Source organism: Prionailurus viverrinus, unplaced genomic scaffold (genome assembly GCF_022837055.1).
Source record: "Prionailurus viverrinus isolate Anna unplaced genomic scaffold, UM_Priviv_1.0 scaffold_33, whole genome shotgun sequence".
Classification (NCBI taxonomy): domain Eukaryota; kingdom Metazoa; phylum Chordata; class Mammalia; order Carnivora; family Felidae; genus Prionailurus; species Prionailurus viverrinus.
In genome coordinates, this window is record NW_025927604.1 from 2,190,330 (window position 1) to 2,213,162 (window position 22,833).

Sequence of the window (22,833 nt, forward strand, 5' to 3'; positions counted from 1 at the left end):
GTCTGAAGCACGGATTATTTCCCCAAAGCAACGTGATTGTTGATCGCATTTGGATTCCCAAGAACGTTGTTTGAAAAGGCCTGCTGACAAAATAGATCCATGTATTCTGGCTGTGATCAGGGCCTCGTGAGACTGGCTCTCCTTCCACAGGGAGCACAGGGTCTGAATTGCACACGTCTCCAGAGCTCCTCGGTCAAATTAATTCCATCCGGTTTACATATGTCGACCTGCTAATTAAGATATTCATACACATTAGTTAACATATGATATATCAAGATATATGAAGTCTTACTGAGTTTTGTTTTCAGTTTCAATCTAAGATGCATTTTGGTTTTGTTGCTCAAACTGTTCTTACGGCAACACAGCCTTGTTGTAATACAACAGCTTTTTAATATTTTTAATATATTATAAGCAAACTCGGATATACTGTGCCTATTTTACATACAATTTTTACCTATTTTCTACACTCCTGGCCTTAAAATACTAACTTTAACAATAATTTCAAGAATCCACCTTTAGCAAAGACATGAAATGCTTATTTATCTGGAAACTTTATGAAAACCATACAAGTGCTTGATAATAAATGTGAAACGCATATTTCACAATAAGAACTCTGCAGAGCTGACTATTTTCAGGTAGTAACCCATGAATCACATGCACAGATTCCAATGTCAGTGTCTAAGTTCTCCTCACCAAGAAACTGATGAAAATTTCCTGATTGGCTACAGTATGCTTTTATAAATGAATCGGTGGGAAAACTTATTTAGATCACCATTTTTACCACGTGGAAATAAAAGCCAGATGATAAAAAAGGGGACCCCAGAGGCCCCTAGCAGGGAGGGGAGGGCACCAAACACTCTGGAAGGGGAATTGCTCAACAATTGTGATAGATGCTTCAGTCAGTGCTCCCCTGGGGAAGGTCTCAAGGATGGACGGATACCGGTCCCCAGGCAAGAACCAACAGTATGAGAATGACAAGATGGGGGGCACATAGAGGACAGGGTGGTGTGGACGAGGAGGACGGTGTGGTGTGGACGGGGAAGACGGTGTGGTGTGGACGAGGAGGACGGTGTGGTGTGGACAAGGAAGACGATGCGTTGTGGACGAGGAGGACGGCGTGGTGTGGACGAGGAGGATGGTGTGGTGTGGACGGGGAAGACGGTGTGGTGTGGACGAGGAGGACGGTGTGGTGTGGACGGGGAAGACGGTGTGGTGTGGACGAGGAGGACGGCGTGGTGTGGACGAGGAGGATGGTGTGGTGTGGACGGGGAAGACGGTGTGGTGTGGACGAGGAGGACGGTGTGGTGTGGACGGGGAAGACAGTGTGGTGTGGATGAGGAGGACGGTGTGGTGTGGACGAGGAGGACGGTGTGGTGTGGACGGGGAAGACGGTGTGGTGTGGATGAGGAGGACGGTGTGGTGTGGACGAGGAGGATGGTGTGGTGTGGACGAGGAGGACAGGGTGGTGTGGACGAGGAGGACGGTGTGGTGTGGACGAGGAGGATGGTGTGGTGTGGACAAGGAAGACGATACGTTGTGGACGAGGAGGACGGCGTGGTGTGGACGAGGAGGATGGTGTGGTGTGGACGGGGAAGACGGTGTGGTGTGGACGAGGAGGACGGCGTGGTGTGGACGAGGAGGATGGTGTGGTGTGGACGGGGAAGACGGTGTGGTGTGGACGAGGAGGACGGTGTGGTGTGGACGGGGAAGACGGTGTGGTGTGGATGAGGAGGACGGTGTGGTGTGGACGAGGAGGACGGTGTGGTGTGGACGGGGAAGACGGTGTGGTGTGGACGAGGAGGACGGTGTGGTGTGGACGAGGAGGATGGTGTGGTGTGGACGGGGAAGACGGTGTGGTGTGGACGAGGAGGACGGTGTGGTGTGGACGGGGAAGACAGTGTGGTGTGGACGAGGAGGACGGTGTGGTGTGGACGAGGAGGACGGTGTGGTGTGGACGAGGAGGACGGCGTGGTGTGGACGAGGAGGACGGTGTGGTGTGGACGAGGAGGACGGTGTGGTGTGGACGAGGAGGACGGCGTGGTGTGGATGAGGAGGATGGTGTGGTGTGGACGAGGAGGACGGCGTGGTGTGGACGGGGAAGACGGTGTGGTGTGGACGAGGAGGACGGTGTGGTGTGGACGGGGAAGACGGTGTGGTGTGGACGAGGAGGACGGTGTGGTGTGGACGGGGAAGACGGTGTGGTGTGGACGAGGAGGACGGTGTGGTGTGGACGGGGAAGACGGTGTGGTGTGGATGAGGAGGACGGTGTGGTGTGGACGAGGAGGATGGTGTGGTGTGGACGAGGAGGACAGGGTGGTGTGGACGAGGAGGACGGTGTGGTGTGGACAAGGAAGACGATGCGTTGTGGACGAGGAGGACGGCGTGGTGTGGACGAAGAGGATGGTGTGGTGTGGACGGGGAAGACGGTGTGGTGTGGACGAGGAGGACGGCGTGGTGTGGACGAGGAGGACAGGGTGGTGTGGACGAGGAGGACGGTGTGGTGTGGACAAGGAGGACAGGGTGGTGTGGACGAGGAGGACAGGGTGGTGTGGACGAGGAGGACGGTGTGGTGTGGACGAGGAGGACGGTGTGGTATGGACGAGGAGGACCGTGGGGTGTGGAGGAGGAGGACTCTGCGGGATTCATAGGCATGTTGGGTACAGAACTGTAAGTCCTGGTGACAGATGGGGCACATTTGAGTCATGAAAGAGGCACAATCCACGGAGCTGAGGTTCTGTCTAGGAACACGATGCGACACACCCGCTGCATGCGCCTCCGAAGAGAAAGGAGTCCACACCTCTGCACACGTCCCTGGGTGCTCCTTTGTTTGAAATTCCTTCTGCGCTTTTCAGTAAAATTCAGGGCCTTTTCAGGGCTGTTTCAAATGAGATCCCATAGACGACCATGTGCATAAATTCACTCTCCCTGACTCTCGTGACCTCAGGTGTGGCACCAGACTGCCACATCCCACATTCCATCAGGGTGAGCTGTTAATTCGTCCACCACTGTGGCCTGTGGGCTTCCAAGAAAGGAGAAGGTGTCCTTTCATCTCTGACCAAGCGTCTCACATTTTCCTGCATAAAAATACTGCATGTTGAATAAATGCTGAATGAACATATGTTTATATGTATCCAAATGTATCATAAATTTATATACACAGATGCTGTTGGGTACACCATCTCTTATATTTTAGCACATTTCCTGCCTGAGAACTTGCAGACAATGTTCATTCTGGCCTCAGTTTGCAGATAAGCTTTGCTTCTCCAAACACATCCCTTTCTCTCATCATCTTCACTTTCGTTCCTGTTGCTTTCTCCTTAGGAATTTAGTTCAAAAAGGAAGAAAGAAAGATCACATTTGGCTTTATGGACTGAATGACTGTGGGTGGGCTTTCGGGAAGTGACTAGGTCAGAGGGGGAGAACCCTGTGGAGGGGACCCCTGGGGGCTCCCTCACTCCTTCCCTGTGCTGGGACGCAACAAGGAGAAGGCCTCTGGGAGGCAGGAAGAGGGCTCTTGCCAGACCCCAAATCTGCAGGCACCCTGACCTTGGGTTTGCAGCCTCTGCTGTGGGTACAAATGCCTGTTGTTTAGCCCGCGTCTGGGGTCTTTGTTACAACAAGCAGAGCCGTGGAAGGGCCTTGGGCTTCCTGATGTCAATCCCCTCTGGCTAGATGGGATTTCCATCCACCCAGTCCGACCACCAATGAAATATGCTTCTAGCCACACTTCCACATTTAAAACTTGGGAGATTTAAAAAGAAATTAAAAAAAAAGTCAGGGAAAAAAAGAACAAGATTCCATAAACTCAGCAAGAATTCTATTTTTAAAAAAACTCTCATTTACAAGAAATTGAAAAGATTTAATTTCCAGTATCATCAAAAGATTGCTTCAATAATTAGAAAACTGTTTCCTTTGGAAGCACTTGAGACCAACATGTAATTTAATTGCTGTCCATTACATGAGTGACAGTGTAGGCAGCAAGTTTTTAAAATGCAGCTGCATTTCATCCACAGCTTTATGATCATTAAAACATGGCATTTCATAAGCTAGTAGATTTTTTTGTGTGTGCAAAATCTGCATTTAGCATTTTGAAAGCTTAGTTTTGTCCTTCAAATTCATCACGGACGTACTTCCCTTCCCGAGCCCTGAAGTCCTCACTGCAGTTGAACTTGCGGGACACTGATGGCCACCCAGGAGACACTACCCACGAGGTTCCCTTCCAAACCCCAGGCTGCACACCCTCTGGAACTCTCCAGAAGCCCACCACGATGAGTGAAGTTCTTCACGGTCCCCCAAACTGCAGTCTGAAATGCACACCTGTCCCCGTGAGTGATGCCCTTCTAGACTCTCGCCTGACCCCTTAGCAGCTGGTGTGTGCAGCCAACTCCCCCCCGGCTGCTGCCAGATAAGCCGGGACAGTGCCCGGCAGGGCTCTGGAGGCCTCTAGCCTCTCCTGGCCCATTTGTGACACCCTCATGGTCATGCTCCTTGCTGCCCGTGATCCATGTCATGTGACCTCCTGAGAACAGAGCTGGCCAAGCCCCGCTCGATCTCATTGTGCTAACCCACCCTTACTCTCAAGACCCACACTCTAGTGGGACCCAGAGACATGGGGCCAGAGATACAGCTGCAGTCTGTACAGAGAGAGCAAGGCTGATACACTGGATCGTCTGTGATGTCTGCAGGGGGTATTGGCCACGTCAGCTACCAAAGTAGGCATCTGGCGGCATGTCTCAACAATATTAATGCTTAATGCTATTGCTGTTTGCATTTTGTAAAACGACATCATCACTATCAAGTCAAGTGTGACCACTGAAGCAGTGACTGAAGACTCCAAGGAGCTTTATCACCTGTGCTTGGTGGAAAAGCAAAACTATTTTTATAGGCTCTTGCTTGATCAACAACAAGTTTCTCCTCAACAATGGAACTTACCCTTTTTCTTAATATTTTTTAATGCTTATTTATTTTTGAGAGAGAGAGAGAGAGAGAGAACAAGTGGGGGAGGGACAGAGAGGGAGGGAAACACAGAATCTGAAGCAGGCTCCAGGCTCCGAGCTGTCAACGCAGAGCCCGACCCGGGGCTCCAACTCACAAACCGTGAGATCATGACCTGAGCCAAAGTCGGACGCCCAACCGACTGAGCCCCCAGATGCCCCTGGAACTTATCCTTTTAATTTAAACTCTAGCAAGGAACAGCTACATAAATTTAGGACGTGCTCTCTAGCATATTATGTATAACAGAATCAAGTGTAATTTCAGTTCTGTTACTGTTGACATCCTGTAGCCAAATGCCCCAGGAACACACGTGTACAGGAACACGCTGGGCCTATGGACGGGCACACCGAGGCAGGAGGCTCACCACAGGCACCCACTGGATGGAGTGCTGGAAGGACCTGCTGTTGGAATTGGCTTGCTTTAGGTGAATTAGTTTAAGGAAGCAGGACTTTGCCGTGTGCAGGACACTCCCGGGAGCCGGGTGGTTTTCCGGCTGGGCCCCAGTAATTCTCGTGCAGAAGGAGGACGACTGAGGTAGACAAGCAGCTGGCACCCACTCTGGCTGGGAGAGGGGCACTCGGCAGTTTGCGGCTTGGATGCGCCCGGGCCAGCTCCTGGAGGTCAGGGCGTGCTTCTCCCATTCTTGAAACTCCCAAGTGCAAATCCTAACCCCTACACTCTGCTAATTACGGAGTCACGGTGGCCAAGAGAGGTGAAGTGACATCTGGAAGGTGAGACCTCACACCTGAGCCTGGGATCCAGGGCCCTTAGCAGGCAGTCCTTCTGGCATCACTGTCCTCACTGACCCAGACAGGAGGACGGCTTCTTCCGTGTTGAGGCCGCCGTGACCGCTGGTTCCGTTAGGCCCTTCTCATTACTGCCCCTTCATGGCCTCACCCCCAAAAGCCAGCCCAGGGACAACTCTGAATCATGCCCTCTGGGTCTGGGTCATACCCGGTCGCTGGTTTAGGGTCTGACCTTTGAAGTCTGGCTCTGCTGACTTCGACAAGCTGCCTCCCCAGTGAGTATGCGGCCCGTCTGTGCCACCAGGGCTTGGGAGCCTGGACTCAGGCCCCTTTTGCGAGGTGGCGGTGGAACTGAAAGAGTGTGAGAAGCTGTCACGTCGGTCCTGCTACCATGTCACTGCGACTCTGGCCCAGTGCCCACTTCCGGGCTCTCTGGCTCTACCGGGGCTTGAGGCGGCAGAATCGGCCAGTGACGGGGATGGGACGAGCCTGCGCTCTGAAGTGTTCTCAAGCTGCCAGAAGGTGAGGACCAGTGTCCCCATGCACAGCGTGGTCCCCAGCCGTCTGTGGACAGGGCAGGAAGCTTCCCCGCCAGGCTTGGGCCTGTCCCCCAGCTCCTGCGCTCCGGGGGGGCCCAGCCTGTCCCCGGCCACTGCCCGGGTCCGGCACGGAGGCCACACCGGTAGGGGCTCAGCGGCGGCCATGCTGGGTCCAGAAGGCCCCTGAATGAATTTGCTCATGCAGGGTTGGGTTCGGCCAGTCCCCCAAAACTTGTTCTTTTCTCCCTCAATATTTAAAATTGATCAGGTAATACACATGCTTTCTGATCTTCAATTTCACTGAAACTGGTGAATTATACTCTAATCAGAAGTATATTTTCTCTCTTCCCCTCTCTCTTGGCTTTCTGAGGATTTTCAGGGAAATCCCCCGTGACTATTCCCAGAATCACAGGGCTATTTTGACAACCAAGTACAGTGTTCATTCAACAAACATTTGTGAACTTCTAAAGGCCGTGGGTCCCTGCCGTTCTCATTATCTTGTTGACAGGAAAGAGCCATTTGGGGCTCTTGTGAAAACATAGGCGACGCCTCCCGGACGCCGCCCAGCACAGGCTGCAGGGTTCTCCAGACGCAATGCTGGGAGAACTGTTATGCCCAGAATTCGTGATCCCCAAAGACCACCAGGGAGCCGAGTCCGATGCAAAAGCAAAAAGCCTTTATTCGAGCTAGCTCGAGCTCAATCTCCTACCTGCACCGAGGCAGCAGTGAGATACCGGAGAGAGAGAGAGAGAGCGACTTTCAAAAGCACAAAGGTTTTATAGGGATCATGGCCTTAGCCGATTGGCTGGGAAAGGGTCGTGGACTCAGCCGATTGGCTGCCGAAGTGTGGTCCCAGATCAGCAATTATCAGCGCCACCTGGAACTTGTTAAAAATGCAAATGTTGGGCCTGGTGGTCACAGACCCACTGAATCAGACACTCTGGGGGTGGGGCTCAGCAATCTGTGTTTGAACAAGTCTTCCAGGAGATTCTGATGCACCTGAAGTGTAAGAACCACCGTGTCTGAGGGTCTCTAACATGTTTGGCCTCAGTGTATACAGAACATTTCTCACTGGTCACCTATTAACCATTGGCTGTCAGCCTTGCTGTGCTATGTAAATACCTAGCACCAAACACCATCCCCAGAGACTCTGATGAGTTGGTTTGGGGAGGGGTAAAATGCTCCATTCTAAGCCTGGACAGGGTTGAGCGCTCCTGCCTCTGGCCCCTACCTGAGAGAAGCCCTCCCTCTTCCACTCACACTTTCCATGCCTCTCACACTCCCCTTCCTCCCACCTCAGACTTCGGAAGAATGCATCGATCGGTAGCCTGCTTTCTTAGAAAACATAAGTTACTCAAGGGGAGGAGGCGTGGTCTGAGGTTTGAGTGGGAACCTCTTTCTGCGGCCATGTCGGGGACATAGTCACTAGTCAGCCAGCCTAGGTCTGCTCTTTCAAGAACGTCTTCCGTGGTTACTCCCAAACCTATGGAGTAGTCCTAGTTTGACCATCATGGTGAAACATGGGCGTATTTCTATTTACATCCGTGTGTTTGACTCTCCCTTTGTGGTGTTAATAAATGTGTTCCTGTGGGTGCAGGAAAACAGGGAGAACCTTGGCCCTTAGACGGTTGCCATATGTCAGGACCCCGTGTTCACACGGGGAGGCTGAGGCTCAGGAGGTTAAATAATTTGCCTAGAGCCGCACATGAGGAAGTGGCAGACGACAGTTTGAACACAGTCCGTTTCGTCTCCACAGCCTGTGACGTCATAGTTGGATTTTTCTAATACACGGCCTCATGGTCCCTGGTGGAGAAGTGAGAAGTCAGGGCTGCCAGTGCTTGTGTTAGTGAACTTTGTCAGAGATGACGAACATACGATTATGTCACCATTTGCTTGGCTCCTTCTTCACACCAGGTATCATGCCGAGTGGCTTCTCAGACATGGGCATTTGAAATCCTCTTGATTAGTGCACATTACTAGCCCTACTTTATTGAAGGAAACTGAAAACAGCCCTGGTTGGTCGGTGGGGGTGTGGACGGCTGCCGGGAGAATGTCTGAGCCCCCCGTGGTCTCACACCCTTCCACCCGCCAGGCTGACACACAGCTGAGAATCATGGTTTCGAACCCGAGCCCACATCTGTACGTCTACAGTGCATGTACGTGTGCTGTCTGTGCTCCCTCTCGTGACATGAAGCACACCTGCCCACACGGGCACCATGCAGGATGGTCTGCGGAGAGACCTTGTTCTGGTCCCACTCCGGCCTGGTGACCCAGGGGCCTATGCTTTGGACCTTCGCAACGTGAGGGAGAGGCACAGGGTGACCGTGCCCGTGGGAAGCCTCCGGCGAAACTGCAGAGAATGTGAGCTGTGGGAGGGCTCGCAGGCCCGGCGTGACCTCTGGGCTGTGTGCTCGTCCCTCCACTGCCGGGTTCCAGCGTCCCACAGGCTACTGCTCCTGTTTTCACAACCTCCATCCCGCAAGGCACCTTCTGTGGCTCCTTCTGGGATAGGCCGGGTGGCTCCCTCGGGCAATCACTTGTCGGTGCGCCCAACACCAGGTCCCAGGGGCCGCATGACAGGACCTTTCCTCCAAATCCTGCACCTAGGCCACTGCCTAGAACGCAGTGGACACTCATGTCCTCTCTGTTGAATGAATAAGAATTGAAAAGACCAATTGTTTTCATTCAGCCTTTGGTCAGTTGAATGTATTATGGCTTGAGTTTGGACTGCATGTTTCCTTGGTTGTGTTGAAAGCATCAAAAACTTGGAAACCTAGGTCAACAGAAGTTCTGAAAGACATTCAGGAGAATCGAGAAACCACCCAAGCCCTCTGGCTGGATGGGATCTGATTCACTAACTGAGAAGGGGTCAAAGGGTGCATCCTGTCACCGTGAATCGAGTGTTAATTTCTGAGCATAAAAATATCCAAGCACAGCTACTGCATTTTTAAAACGCTTGGCAAAGTGGTGTGTTTCTTTAATTGTAGTACTTCTCCCCAAATTAAAGAAAAAATTTCATAGCAAAAGCGTGACATTACAGAAATGAAGAAAATATTTTTGTCCTCTGTTTTTCTTTTTTGCCCTGAAAACCCCCATCTCCTGGCAGGTTGATTTACTTGCCCCAACCCTTCACCACCAGGATGCACCAGCAGGGACCCCGGCAATTCCGGAGGGAGCCCGCCGACAGCGACTGTCCTCAGTGGCTTCCGCCAGCTTTGAAGAGAACACACCAAACGCCGTGATTTGATACATCACAAAACGCTGTAGAAGTGGTTTCTCAATTCACACGTATAACACAGAAGCCTTAGTAGAGAAAAGCATTTTAACATGTAATTCCTTTCCATGTCCTGGGAACAGTTCAATTCTGAAATCAATGACAAACCCTTTGTGTGATCTACTAAGTAAGGTCCAAGCACGAAATTTGAAACCCCACATTTTAAAATATTTATGCCACTCACATTGAAAACCTTTTTCTCATTTATTCCTTGAAACAAATTTTGATTCAGTCATTATCCCCGTATTCTACAGATCAGAAACAAAGACACGGCGGAAGCAAGACCCTCACAAATCCCCCAATTTAAGTCCTCCTCCCTTCTTCCTTAGTTCTTACTGAGCCAAAGTGATGGGCACACCATCGTGCTGATTTATGTAGAATAAGTTTACGATTAAAATTACATTTATTCACAGGACATTTTATCAAAGAAATTCCTGCCTTCCAAAGCTCAATGATGATTTCTGTCTCTAGGATGAAGTACTTTGAAATTCTATAATTCCTTACAAATTCACAGATAAAATGTATCTGTAGCAAAAACATTAAAGTGTAGAAATTACATGAAATGAGCCTTGACAGAAGAGAAAGAAGGGTGTAAGACATAGGGCTTCACAGCTTTTATCTTAACTCCCAGGGTAATGGGAAGATCTTATGTGGATACATCAATTCTTTTGCTCAGAAAAAAAAGGCGGGGGGGAGAAATGTGAGAACTAGACCAAAACTATATATAAACATCTGAATGAAGGGATCAGAGAACCTCCAAGACAATGAGTGATCGTGGGGCCCAGGGAGGCCACCTCTTCCCCTGGAGGCACCACTGAGGCCCAGAGAGCATGTGTCCAGGTCAGCTTTCCCCAGACTCTTGTGGGGTGAGTCTGTCCAAAGTTCTGCTCTGCCAAATCTTTGCACAAGTTTTTGCTAATATTTTTTTTCGTCATTTGGCACAAAATTGGGAGTCCATGACCTACCATTGATGAGGGTCCCTGCTAGATTCCCAGGCTGTGCACAAAATGTACATCATCTTCCCAGAAGATCGAGGAGCGTGTTTAATGAAAGTCAGCATTCATTCATGATAATGGAAAAAACAAAACAAAACAAAACAAAACTCTTAGCAAACAATAGATCAAAGAAAGTATAAAAATCTGTTAAAGGATGTCATAAGGAAAGAGAAACAAAATACTATCACAAGTGATGAAGTTTTGGGTAGTGGGGGTGGGTGCTCAGAGCCAACAGCCAAGAAAGAATTCTTGAAGAAGTGATTTTGTTAAAGCACGGGGACAGGACCTGGGGGCAGGAAGAGCGGCCCTGGGGTTGTGAGGAGAGACTGGTCATATACTATGGAGCTGGGGGAGGTGAAGGCCAAAGGGAGGCCTCCAGAAGGACGTTCATGTGCGAACAAGGACTCAGAAGATGCTGGAGGCCCCACTAAGGTTGTTTTCCCTTTGTGAGGCATTAACATTATGACAGTTTGCCTCAAGTATTTGTCAATGCACCGAGGGTTATAAATTTAACTTTATCTGCCATTTCCTTCTGCCTTGTTCCCCACATCACTATGGAGGGTGTTGGCTGCGGCTCCAGGAAACTGAGTCCACAGGTTTCCGGAGATTGGGCTATTGATAAGATTGCCTTTGCCTTGTAATTTACCAAGACATTTGTAAACTGATGGAGACTCAGGTCGTGTATGACTGTGATCTCTGTCAGTTAGACGTTTGTTTTCTGCCCTCTCCTTTGTCCTTGGGCACCAGGAGTGCCTGAGGAATGTCACACACATCCCACCTGGGTTGGCGGGGGGGTGGTGGTGCTAGCTTGTGCTGGGCCCTCAGTCTGCCCTATGCTCCCTCATCACAAGTGTTATTCATGTCAGTGAGTTGGCAAAAGCTTTCTGTCAGACTGACAGTGATGCCACGATGTCCACTGTCACATCTATACTCAGCACCGTCCTGGAAGTCCTAGGCAACTCAAAAAGGCAATGAGAAGTGATGAGGGAGCATAAAGCAAGCTGACACCCCACAAAAAGGCCACCCCCAGGTGGAATATGTGTGGTATACCTCAGGCTCTCCTGGCTGCCCAAGAATAAAGGAAAGTGGAAAACCAATGGGTAAGTGATAGAGGTCACAGTCCCGCGGGACAGTCTCCATCAGTTTACAGCTGTTTTCATGATTTACAAGAAAAAAGGCAACCTCCAGAAACCTATAGACTGTGTTTCCTGGAGTCCCCAGATCACCCACCCCTCCATGGTGATGTGGGGAACAAAGGCAAATTAAATTCCCTTATAACCTGCAACCCATGAACAAATACTTGAGGCTGGCAGAGTAAACCCCCTCCGTGAACGGCCTACTGTCTTAATGTTAATGCTTTGCTAGGGAGAAAAGTTAAGTTCAGCTCAACAATAGCCAGGCCTCCAACATCTAGTGAGTCTTCTTTAGCATATGAAAGTCCTTTTGGGAATGACCCCTTGACTTTACCCCCCTCGCAGGTCTGTGACCAGACTCTCCTCACAAGCCCAGTGCAGCTCTTTCTGCCCATGGGTCCTGTCCTCGTGCTTTAATAAAATCACCTCTTTTGTACCAAAGATGTCTCAAAAATTCTTTCTTGGCTGTTGGTTCCTGACCCCACCACCCCTCCAAAACCACATCAGCCATTTATCAGAAAGTTAATAAAATTATTTATTTAGTCAAAAATAAATGGAGGGATAGCTCCCCGGTGGTCTTTCAATAGCTCCTACAGGAGCCTACAGGTGCGGGAGAGACAAGAATCACAGATCACATCATGGGTTTGTCCTAAACTAGAGCAAAGCTGGAATTGCCATTGGATGAAATGGGACAAGTCTAGTCCAAACAGATTTGCGGGGGTGTGACAATGGACACCTGCAAGTATGAGCTGCCACTTAGTTGGGAGCACATGCTGAAGAGCTGCTGGCCGATGTGAGCCTGAGGACGTCTGCCTGGAAATGCAAATACAGAGGAGTCTTCAGTATGAAGGTGGTATTTGACACAGTAGGAGATGAGATTGACTTAGGGAAATGTCACAGAGGAAAAAAGGCTCGTGGATGGGACCCCATGAACCCCATCGCTTAGGGCCAGGAAGAACGAAGCTTTGAGTGACACCCTGGAAATGCAGAGCAAGATGGAAGAAGGAGGCTGGGAGAAAGTCTGTTGTGGGGGTGCCCTGAGCTAGATGCTACCCACAGGTCATGCAAATTGAGGGCTGGGGTTAACAGGAGGGTTTAGCAACACCAGTCATATACGAAGCATTGATTGTAGGTAAATATACTAGAAGCTTTCCAGGGATTGCTCTAGGGTGTGAGTTAATTCATGGCTAGTTTTCCTTTCTATTTTTCTTTTTCTTCTCTTTTAATACATTCTGAATTTTCCAAGTTTCACATAGAGATGAATTATTTCATAGTTCAAAAATTATGTTTCACCAAGAGCACTTACAATTAAAGTGTAACTTCTTCTTTGAAAAGATACGGAAATAAATAAATGGAATGTGTATGTATATGTTCACGCAATGGAATGTACATGTATATGAACACGCAAACAAGGTGGGGATTAAATGTCTCGAAAGAAATGGGTGTAGGACATAAAACATGTAATAGATGATCACTATTTCTTGTGGTCAAAAATTATTTGAAACATCCCAGCTAATTCTGCCACCAGGCTAATGTCTACATGTGCGTAATCCATGCAACCAAGTCCCCCTTTAGTTGTCACTGATAGGGTGTTCCAAGCAATGTCAAGTGGTTGTGATTGGGCTTCCGTGAGCAGGAAGAAGACGGGGAGACAACATAAAATAAGAAAATGTGGGTTCCCATCCCCACTACTCTGTCCAAAGCAGCTTTGGGCATGTCACCAACATTACATTCCGTGGTCTCTTTATGTATAAAGCAGAGATAGCTCTATTTGCCTTATTTTATCCAAAATTTATGAAAGAATCAAGATAATCAAGTTTTGATACTATATCTGCAAATGTTTTGTTAAATTGAGTAACACACATGTCATTTTATAGAGATCATTTTAATTTTCATTGTTAGTCTTTTCATTCAAAATTGTAATGAGAAACTTCCCAAGTTATTTGTCACAGAGAGTTTGGGCTGACATAACAAAATACTATAGACTGGGCAGCCTAAACAACCAGAAATTTATTTCTCACATTTAGTTCTGGATGTGTGGATTGGAGTCCACAATCCAGGTACTGGAAGATGGGTACTGTTCTGAGGCCATCATTCTGCTGTGTGGTCACCCGACCTCTTCCTTGTTCAGGCAGAGGGACACAGGGCTCTCCTGTAAGGACACTAATCTCGTCACAAGGGCCCCAACATCATGACCACATCGAACACTCATCACTGCCCAAAGGCCCTGTCTCTAAATACCATCACTCTGCGGGGGGGGGGGGGGGGGGGGAGGGAGGGGAATTAGAGCTTCAACTTATGAACTTGTTGTGGGCGGGGAACACAAACATTCAGTCCACACATACTTGTCCACTTAAAGACAGAGTTTCCTTCCAGTTACTCATTCATTGGAAAGAGAAAACTTTTTTTTTAATAGTAAGAGGATAAAAATCTCTGTCATCTCAATTGACCCAGGGTCTTCAAAAGAACAATTCTATTAAAGCAAAACTTAAAATCTCAGTTTTTATTTTCCATAGTTCCTTACCAAACTCAGCTTAAACCCATGTGACTCTATGAGGGTGTTCATTCCTTTTTAAAATTAGTTTTTGACTCTCTTAGGACATCTAAGATATTAGCATTAACACTTTTCAAATGCCAGTTATTGTCACTCCAAAAATACATTATTTGCAGAGCTACTGGATGACAAGCTGGAATAGCACATCCTTAATGGCTTAAGTAAAAGAAAAATATATCAATTAAAGCACAGTTCTTTTATAAAAAGACAATAATTAACCAAATGCCCACGTGTTGGCAGATACTGTTAATTCACAGCAGATTTAATTTGGTGGCAACACAACTGATTTTGGAAGCGAACATAATTGGTGCTGCAGACAGGCTGGTACTAGAAATAGGGTTTTCTTATGTTGGAGGCTGAGATGTACTGTTGACTAAAAACATTCATTTCTATAACCAGCAACCCTGAAGGCATTCTTCACAGAGAGGATCAGAGAACATTTCGTCTCCATGGCAGCCCAGCCTAAGCATCTGTTCTTGCTTTTAGATGCTGGATATTGTTCAGCTGAGAGGCCGCTGAGGCACAGCTCTGTCACCAAGACATAAGTGATTGACTTAATATCCCAGCTTGGAAGTTGGGTATTTGAAAAGTAGCAATACAGATAATTAAGCATAGCTACTCTTCTCCCAAAATGGTGAATGAGACCAAAGTCACAGAAACAACCCATTTAGTCCAGCTTGCCAATCCCACAGGGCACTGCGCTGGGTGCAGAGAACACGTGATGTCAAGAGACTGGTTCACAGCTGCCATGGGTCCAAAATAGAAAGTGCCAGGTGAGGTAGGACAGGGCCGGGGAAACTTCGCGAGGGGACACATGACCCGGCCTTTGAAGACTAAGTCAATGGAATATTCCCAAGGAGGGACAATGCTGGAGGGGTATATAGATGTGTGGATAGCTCCATTTAACTGAGTGCACGGTAGTTAAGGGGAAGTGGAGGAAACATCAGTCCAAAAGGTGGCTAAAGCCCCTGAGAAGGATTTTGGAGTCAGGTTATACTTATATTTAAAGCAGATTGGAAGTCAGTAATGTTTTGAGAAGGGAATGATGTGATCATAACTGTACTGTGTGTATATTTTATCAGATAAACTAGAGGGAGCTGAGCAGCCAGAGGACATTGGTGCCATTTGGGGACAGTCCAGGCAAGGGGTGGTAAGGGCCCAAATAACTGTAACTTCAAAGGGAGTGCTGATCAAGGAAGCTTGTGGGCAGTTCCGCAGAGCTTGATTTGACAGGACCTGGGGTGTCCACCACATGGAGTTTCCATCAGAAAGGGAGCCCGGACTCACAGTGAGGACTTGGGCCAGATCAGCAGCAGAATCGAGGAACACAGAAGGACTGGAAGTGAGATGAGTGGGCACGTAAGGACAGTAGCAGCAGTCACTTGGTGATGCCTCTGCTTGGGAGATAGGCTCCTCTTGAAGGGGAGGCTGTTCGTGGCAGCAGGAGCACGGGAGCTGCTTTTCGGAGGGCTGGGGTCTGGCCCCTCTGCCCCTCGGAAAGAGGGCCTGAGAACACCTGCTCAGCTCTTTCAGAATGGAGAAAGGAACATGATGAAGTTTTGCAGTGATGTTGGGGTTCTGAACTGGTGGCCAAGAAAGCATTCTTGAAGATGTCTTTGGTGCAAAAAGGTAATTGATTAAGGCACAGGGACAGGACCCGCGGGCAGGAAGAGCTGCCAGGACTTGAGGAGACACTGGTTATATACTATGGGGTTGGGGGAGGTCAAGTCCAGGGGAAGTTCCCAGTGAGATTTCATGCTAAAGAAGACTCTGGATATTGGAAGCCTCACTATTGTCAAGCTTAGGTTGATTTTCCCTCTAGCAAAGCATCAGCATTGAGACAGTGGGGAGTCCCTGGGGAGAAACGTTTTCTCTGCTTGCCTCAAGTATTTGTCAGTGGGCTGCAGGTTATAAAGAAATTTAATTTTATCTGTCATTTCCTTCTGCTTTTGCTCCCACATCATTCCCCCCTGAACAAGTTTGACCCTTAAAATCTTCAGGGTTGCCAGGGGTAGAAGGTCTTCTCTTCCGTGAGTTCTTCCTGCTGAATAAGGGTGTAGAGATGTCCCCGCCTATGGGTCAACATTGGTCAGTTGGGGAAGATATAGGGGAGTTATGAAAGGCAAAGACAGCCAGTTCAGGGGAAACAGCAGATATGAGCCTTCTTGAGTAGAAAGGTTCATCTGTCTTCTGGAAGTTATGGCAGTGAAGCAGTCCTGACACCAGGCAGGGAGACAATGGAGAAGACAACAAAATGAAGTTAATAACAAGAAAAAGCTTGAATAAAAAACCTTTGTCAACTCCAGTCCATTACCGTCATTTGAAGAGAAATTTGAGATCTTCCACTAGTTCACAGGAGTTAGAACACGTGTCAGCTGGCCTACTAGATTCCTGTGAGGAAGGTCCGGATTTAATTCTTGATATGTGAGCCCATGAGGAAGGCACCTCTAATTTTACTACAGTGGGGGTACATAATATGACCAGTGGGGGCCCCTCCATTTTGGAGTTAAATCCCCCGCTGTATTAGACTTCCAATCCTTTATATAAACCAGGTCTCCTGCGTTTATATGGGGTGGGTTGCTAGTAACTGTCAGATAAGGTTTAGAGAGGATATAGTTTGCATATTCATTTAGAGATATATGAATTAACCCGGCCTTAAGTGAATAATTTAATAAAGCAACATAGCCTGTATCTATTGACAGGCCTATGGTGAGAAAAGGCTTCTCCAGGTACCACTGTTGGGGGAATCCGTCCCGTTTTATAGCTGTTTAGCAGCTGGTTCTCACACAGAGAGACGGGACACCGAGGCTCTTCCTTCCAGGAAGTGGCTTTGTTCGTGTCGGCTCGGGCTCAGCAGGTTAAAACCCCACAAGGCTGAGCCCTGGCGCAGTGCAGTGTTGCCTTCTGTGCAATTTCTACTTCTTTGTCTCCCATGTATGGTGACACATAGAGTCTGATTGGTCACAGTCCACGTTACTGAGTCGTGTCAGAGTTAAGCACATGCGGATAGGAGTTGATTGGGCCACGTTGCACGTTGCCTTCCTTTGTTCTGAGGAGGCCTCGTCCACATTCCTTAGGGAGGGGACCCTACCATATTCTCCCCTTGGATGCTTGGACCCCTTATGTTTGGTCAAAAAACATCATCTTGGTAAGAGGTTTATATTTCTGTAACATCATCACACGCGTGGCCATTCTCCTTTTGACCATTACCTCAAGGAGGCTGGAGACGGGTTGTATAACCAGGGAAACTAGGCAAAGTAGGACTAAGTAAACTCCCAAAATCAAGAGGATAATTCCCATGAGGGTTTTGAATCCCCTGAGAGTTGAAAACCATCCTCCAAATACCTCCCTGGGGTCCCAACCTTTCCAGGTCAGGACAGAGACACGAGCAACCTTTCTCATTCCATCTGGGATCTCCTCCATGACTTTTCCTTTATCACCTATCCGTAGGCAGCACTTGCTCAGGTTAAACTTTCCACAAACTCCTCCCTCATAAGCAAGCAGGTAATCTGAGGCCAAGCAATTTTGATGGATGGCATTGAGCACTTTGGTTTGCTGCTTGGCTAGCAAGTTAAGAGCTCTGGCCGTCTCACTGGTTACAATTTCAATAACCGCTTGAAGTCTGATTAGGCGGTTTAGCATGTAAATGGGAGTGCGGTAGCCCCAGGACCCATCCTCTGCCCAGGTGGCAGGGTCATGATTTTGGATTGTATGCTCCGGAGGCCATTCATCACCTCTCCAATTGCCAATTTGTAGGGCACATCTCCCTGTCCCCATACACTTGGACTCCCAAATGTTCCCCTCTGGCAAGTGGGAGCAGGAAGGAAGATGGACGAATAGTTCCCAGCACACATGACCCTGACCAGCCTGAAGGAAGTACTGTATAGGCTGTCCTTCCACAAATCCAGTATAGTCCACCTGGGGCCCACCCTGGGGCTGCATGGACATTGTCCCAGGCCTCTCAGAGACAGGAGAAGTTAGACAAAGGGTGGGGATCTGGTTCTAGGAGATCTGGGTACCCCCACCATTTGCTGGGAGGTTGATTACAAAATCTTTGGCCGAGGCATGTTAAGCTTCCATCAGAAATGGTGAACTTTCTTCCCCATTGGACAAGACAGTTTTTCCCAATAAGTGAGGTTTTGAGGAGCCAAACCTGGTAGTAGGACAGGGATATTCTGTTCCACTATCAGGTTCATGGGGATCTACTTCTCTAGCCTCCCATGGCCATTGATCTCCCATGTTGGTTCCCCCACATACACAGCAAGAAGAGGGTCTGGGCTATCGGTTCTTCTAAGGCAAGGAACAGGTTTCCTGTTGTGGCAGAGATGGGGGGAGGGCTACTTTTTATTTACTCATAAAAGGAACGAAGACATCATGAGTTGAGGCTCAGAGACCGTAACCCTCTTGAAGTACAACACAGTTCCTGGGTCAGGGCCTCGCCCACATACATATACACCAATCCCGAGGCCATTTTCCCATTTTGGGTCTCCTGGATTAAAGATAGTAAAATTAACGGGGTTACAGGCTCCCAGCCTACAGCTGGAGGTTGCAGCCCCCTTTTGGAGGAGTACTACCTTATCTTTACCTTTCCAAGTGGCCCAGGAGACATAGCTCCAACAGGAGCCGTAAGCCCAGTGCCCACCATAACACGTGGATGCGGGCAGGAACTGTTCACACATATATTTGTCATTGAGCTTGTATTCTCATTCCCACAGTAGACCTCTGCAATTGTGAACCAACAAAGGGTTTTTTGTTATTAGCCGAACACACATTAAAAAGTGCAGAGACTGGCAGGTGGGGATTAGTAACCTGGGTCTGGCTGATAACCCCCCCCCCCCACCCGGGGAGTGTCGAACCTCCAACCATTCCTCAGTTGGGGAGCACAGCAGGTCAAAACAAGTGTATCGACCCCCAGGTGGCTGATGGAATAGGTGATCTGATTGTGTCTGCAGGGCCCCAGGATCATTCCCTGGCACGAGAAGTGGGTGTGGTAGAGTCAGGTGTAAGCAAGTCCCTGACCTCACCTGGTAGTGCGAATACATGGGTCACATGATGAGGAATCTAGGTGTACAGAAGGGGTCCAGATGAGAAGCAACCAACACCAAGGAGGCATCCTATCCACCAAAGGAAGGTGGGTGCAAACAGAGACCTCTCACCACACTCCCAGCCGGCTGGGGCAGCCTCGGCCAATCCCACAGTGAAGAGTAGAGCAAGAATCACAATGACAGTGAGACACAAGGGTTGACAGTGCATCACAGTAAGGAAACAGATATGGAAAATAAGGCCAGTCTTTTGTTTCTCCGCACTGTCGTTTCCTCGGGTTTCTGCCGTGCGTACATCAGTCAGCTTCCGAGTGACTAAAGCAGGGCCGCAGTCTCCTGGAGCCCCTGGAGTTGCAGATTGCTTCTTCTGTGCGGTCAGCTTGCCCGGCATTGATGATCAGGAACGCACTCCCAGTTTCGAGAGGCTGGTTTCACTCTACTGTGGTGAATCCAGGGACCCATCTCAACTACCTTTACTGTAGTAAGGGTGGACAAAATGACAGTGAACGGCCCCTCCAGAGGCGTTTTAGGGGTTGGGTATTCCACTCCTTCACCCATACAGCATCTCCTGGTTTAAAGGGGTGAGCATCTATGATCAGACTCACGGGTAATTGGTCCCTAACCCAGTGGTGTAAGGTGGTTAGAGTAAAGCCAAGGGCCCTCATCTGTTGCCTTAGGGTTAGACTGCCTGTCTCATTTAGATCCCCCCTGATGCCTTGATAATGGCAGGAGGGTGCCCTAAAGGGATCTCATAAGGGGAGAACCCCGCCTGCTCCTTCAGCCTCCCACCTGCAGCTGCCGTCTGCCTCCCTGAAGGCCCCTTCTCTCTCCCTGCCTCATGTTCACCCTTTCCCCATTTATTTCTCCCCCGGAACAGGCCTGTAACTGGTTAGAGAACAGGGACGGAGTTCCTGGCTTCTTCAAGCTGATAAGGGACGGTATGGGGGTACAGCAGTTAGAGTCTACCCAAGGGTCGGTCGAGTGGCCCACAGAACGGTTTGACAGGAAGGTTGGTAGGCATGAGACGGCATAAATACCTTTGCAGACACAAAGAGAAAAACACAAAGTAAAGATTATACTGACCTACAAGATGGCATCTTAAGATTATGTCCCCAGTTCCCAAACCAGTCAAACAATCCAGGAGAGACCCTGACTTTGTCCAGTTGCGCCTGAATGTCATCCATTGGTTCTAAGAGTCTGTGAGAATTATCAGTAATATTGAAACAACACATGTCAGGGGATCTCTCATAACACAGGTGATGGAGAAGCAGTAAGGAATCAACAGTGGTTCCATTCTCCAAGAGTCTGGCCCTAATGTTATTTAATTTTTTATTTAAAGCATCTAATGCTTGTGAGGTGTTATTTAGAGCTTTGCTGAATATAAACAGGCGGTTTGCTTTATCTCGAGGTATAAAACGTTTTCAAGACCTGGGAGTCCTACCAGAGAAAGAGTCAAGGCAGCTGTTTACCATTATTAATTTGCAAATGTTTTGGTATGCTGAACCTGGGTATTATTTTATAAAGTAGAGTTTTTATTGCTTCTTGTGCCTTTTCCATTTCTTTAAAGGGAAGGCCTCTACTCAATTAATAAAAGTATCAACTCATACCAACAGATGTTGGCATTCCTTTGACCTTGGCACGAGTGAGACCTCATTGTCACTCTTCCCTGGACAGCCTCCAGTTCCTTGATTGCCTGGGAGAGCAAGTTTGGGGTGGAGAGGATTATTTTTAAGACAGACTTCCCAGGCTGATACTACTTGCTGAAATGTCCTTGACAGATTCTTCCCAGTAAACACACTTTGGGCCGTTTGATAAGTTTTATCCCCCCGATAAATGAAAGGCCTGATGCCGGGCTTTAATGATCTTTTAGCTCTGTTAGCTCGGTAATTGTAATTGCCCCTTCTCTGTTTGTAACCATCTGAGGGCTGGAGACAGCGTCCATGAGTCAGACCCCAGTTTATTTCCTTGGAAGAGTAGGTGGGATTGAGTCTCCTTTAAAAATTGATATAGCAGGCAAGCTATTTTCCTGAAGCCTGGTATCTACAGCCTACAATGTCCAGTAATGTCCCAAAACTCACACAATTGTTTATCTATCCTGGAGTTAGTAGCACTATAGTCTCTAATTCAGTTATAATGTCCCTTCCTAGCAAGGGAGTAAGGGTCTCTGGCATTATCAGGAAAGAATGAGAAAAAAATTAGTTTTCCCCATATGCATTCCAGGGACAGAGAGAAAAATTTAGTTATAAGTTTTCCGGAGACAGAAAATTATGTTGTATTTGGACGGTTGGCCAGGAGTGGAAAGGAGGACAGAGAAGGTAGCTCCGGGATCAAGAAGGAAATGAACCGGCCTTTTAGTTACCTGAGTTTTCCAGTTACCCAAGGTTATGGGCTTCCGATAAACAGCCGGTTCTGGGGAGCCACCCTGAGGAGCCCCAGGCCCCATCAGTCCCTTCTGGGGACACTGGTTATCTGAGCCCTGCAGATGGGGATCCCCGAGGGCCTTCAGACCTCCAGGGACTGTCTGCACACAAGGGGCGTGGCTTGCGGGGCCTTGACTTCTGTTGTCCCTTCTGAGGGCAGTCTCATTTCCCGTGCCCTCACTGGCCACATAAGTGGCATTTGGTGCCAGGACATCCAGAAGTCTGGTCTGACACAGTGCATGAGGCCGAGACTAAGGCCTCAGATTTTTCTTAAGCCCCCTTTCCTGTTTTCTTTTTTATTTTGATCTCGGTTGTAACCTCCCCGATTGGCAGCTCGTAAGAGCTCCTCCAGGGCCCCTTCCGGGCCAACAGCTGATTTTTGCATTTCCTCTGAATATTTAGGACTGATTGAGTGAAAAATTTGTCCTTTAAAATTGTCTCAGCCTCAGGGGTGTCATATATTTATATTTAAATATATGAGTTTATATATTTAAATTTAAATCTCATATATTTAATGAGAGCCTCCCTCAACCTCTTCAGGAAGGCCCTCGGGCTCTCACTCTGTGTTTGTAAAACAGTGGCTTAATTCAGCATAATTTAAGGGCTTAACCTTAGACCTCCTTAACGTCTCTAAAGCACAAACTTGGAAGTGGGGGCCATGCAATTTCTCAATGGGATGGGCATATTCCCAATTAGGATCTTGGGATGGAACTTCTTGGGCCCCCGGTAGGAAACCGGAAGTTCCTTATAGGACCGCCAGCCCCATGAAAATTAATCAGTTGTTGTTGTTGTTTTTTCTCAGAGTTTATGGATCAGAATCGTCCCAATTTTTCAGAATGCACCCCACAGGAGTATTGGCCTTGGTTGGGGAATTGCCCAGCTACAGGAAAAGGAGGAAGAGGCATCCCTTATCTTAATTTTCCATGGCTGGCCAGGAGAAGCCTCCTGTCCTGACCCTGATAGTTGGACAGCAGAAGAAGCCTCATCTCCTGGCCCTGCATTCTGGCTGGCTGTGCGACTGGCAGCCAAAAGCTTTGTCAGTCTTGCAAGGTGCTGGGAGCAGTCGCTCTCATCCAGGCTTGACCCTACCTCTGAGAGCTGACCTGGGCTTCCCTGATTTCTCCTATCCCTCCGT